Here is a 2,517-nt window from a genome sequence, read left to right as displayed (position 1 = left end):
TATCGTTCTATCGTCAATTACTAAATTCTTATACCTGGCTTCGTATCCCTCCTGCATTCCAGATTTATATTTTCAACAGCCTACTAGATATTTCTACATAGATATTCCAAAGAAATCTCACTCTCAACAGGTCCCAAGAAGAATTAGCTATATTTTCCACTTCCAAACCTGTTCTTTTTTCTGGATTTCCTCTTTCAGTTAGTGATAACGCTATCTTCCTATTTCCTGAAGCTGGAGGCCTTTGGGTAAGAACCTTAGGGTTGACTCTGCTTTATTCATTCCTAAACTCAAGTGACTACTGAATTTTATTAATTCTTTCTGCCAGAAATTTGGACTTTATATATAATCAACAACAAGGAAACTTCGAAGGTATAAACAAGAGCCAACCTATATTTTAGGAAGATAACATTGCAGGCAGGTGAACGATGGATTGAAAAACTGAGAGACAACAGGTAGGAAGACCAGTCTGAACGTCATTACAGTGGTTGCCACAATAGCTCAAACAAGGACAGTCATTTCCTTGCACCCCTGTGTTATGCCAGGCGGCAGGTATCATCCCCTTTAATACCACTAGAATGTTAACTTTATAAGTCAGGGGCTTTGTTCTCCCCAATGTGGTTTCGGTGCCTAGATTTTAGCAGAAAGCAGCAGCTCAATAAATGTTGATTGAATGAATGAATTAACCCTTAGGACGATGCTGGATGGTAAATATTTTTACTATATATTTTTTTAAAGATGAGAAAACTAAAGCTCAGAGAAGTTAAGTAACTTGATTCAGATTATATATTGATTAATTGGGGGAGCTAGGACTTGAACTCAGGTACATTTGATACCAAAGCTTATCTCTCTGGATTTATGCTCTTTCTAGATAATGGAGTCTTAGAGTAGGACAATTGGGGGAAAAATGACAAGATAGTTTTGAGAAAACACGTGCAGACAGGCAGAACAGTTCTTGTAGACTGATTATTTATTTATTTATTTATTGAGAAAGGGTCTCTCCCTGTTGCCCAGGCTACAAGAGACTGATTAGATGCATGGAAACAAATGATGAATGAGTCAGAATTACTGTTGATGGAGCAAGAAGATCATAGCTGGATATTTAAAGTACTGAAGACCAAGTTTCCCAATCTGAGATACACATATTCTAGACGTTTATGGGCTCATGTCAAAGTATATTCAAAGACAAGAACAAAGTACAGCAGGTCCTCCATTTTGTTTTGTTCAGTGTTGTTTCATTATAATGTTGATGAGAAAAAAATATTGATTCCCGGCAGGAGCCACTGTCTGTGTGGAGTTTGCACATTCTCCCCACATCTGCATGGGTTTTCTCCAAGTACTCCAGTTTCCTCCCACATCCCAAAGCTATGCTATTAGGTGAATTGGTGTGCCCACGTGGCCCTGGTGTGAGTGAGTGTGGGTGTGAGTGCGCCCTGCGATGGGATGGCATCCTGTCCAGGGCTGGTTCCAGCCTTGCACCCCGAGCTGCCTGGAGAGGCCACCACCACCCTGAACTGGAATGAGCAGGTAAATAATTATCTTGTTTTTATTAATCTTTAGTTAATGTATGTAGAGCTCACATTTATTTCAATGTTTAATATTAGAAGTGTTTTGGTCTTTAGCAGTGTGGCGATGTTTTGGGGACCAGAAATATGTCTTAGGAGCTTAATCTTGTTTATATCAATTAGCCTGTGGTCAAACTTGGTTCTGTCATATGTCATTTCCCTTAAAGGTGTGGTTTCCAAGAACCTATCAATGACATTATGTGAGGACTCCGTGTACATCTTTTTGAAACAACACTTTTACTTGCAAAATTTGGGAAACGTATGATTTCCCTGTCTGAGAGAGGGAAACCAAACAGCTTTCCTTGTTCACAAAAATTGGGTGTGAGTTTTTTTGCCTAAAACATCCAAGACTAGAATAATATATGTATGGTGAGTGATTAGAATTTTTGCTAGCCAGTTGTAGAGTTAAAAACTTTACAGTCACTTCAGAGTGAACCAACTGTGTGACAGCAGAAAAAGTTTATGCTGATATACCAGTGTGGTGAAGAGTAGTATCCATAATGTAATCAAAGGACAATGTAATTTTAGTCTCTCACTATTGCTTTAAAATGAATTCAACATGGGTAATCTCATGGGATGAAAAGTTGGCCTGGCCCATAACACTTCTGTTTAGTCTCAGGTAATAGTTTTATATTATTTTTTCTTCATGAAGAAAAAAAAAAGATATCATGACGAAGATTAAATGCCTAGAAAAGTTGACTACATTAATTTTTCTCTTTACTAGTATAGTGAGTACACAAAAGAGGCCTATTTAGAGAATATTTTTCAAGAACTAATTCTCAACTTCAAGACAAAATTGGGAATGTTTTTACTGCTTCCAACAAGACTGCTGTAATTAAAATGAAGTTCAAGAGTTAGATGAATAGAATTGATTATGAGACCATTTGAGAATCAGTTCATCCATGGGTAAGGAAAACTTAAGTACTGTATTAGAGGTAAAAAAAAAAAAAAAAAA

At 37.2% G+C, this 2,517-nt stretch overlaps 1 protein-coding gene across 1 annotated transcript in view; it reads right to left on the bottom strand.

Annotated features, from left to right (window-relative positions):
• Positions 1 to 2,517, bottom strand: part of USH2A (Usher syndrome 2A (autosomal recessive, mild)) — a 301,921-nt gene that overhangs the window by 113,165 nt on the left and 186,239 nt on the right. The window lies entirely within an intron of this gene.

This window comes from Propithecus coquereli, unplaced genomic scaffold, assembly GCF_000956105.1.
Source record: "Propithecus coquereli isolate 6110/MARCELLA unplaced genomic scaffold, Pcoq_1.0 Scaffold129, whole genome shotgun sequence".
In the NCBI taxonomy this organism is placed as follows: Eukaryota; Metazoa; Chordata; class Mammalia; order Primates; family Indriidae; genus Propithecus; species Propithecus coquereli.
Note: the sequence above shows the minus strand (reverse complement) of the source record. Positions and strands in the feature narration are given on the sequence as shown.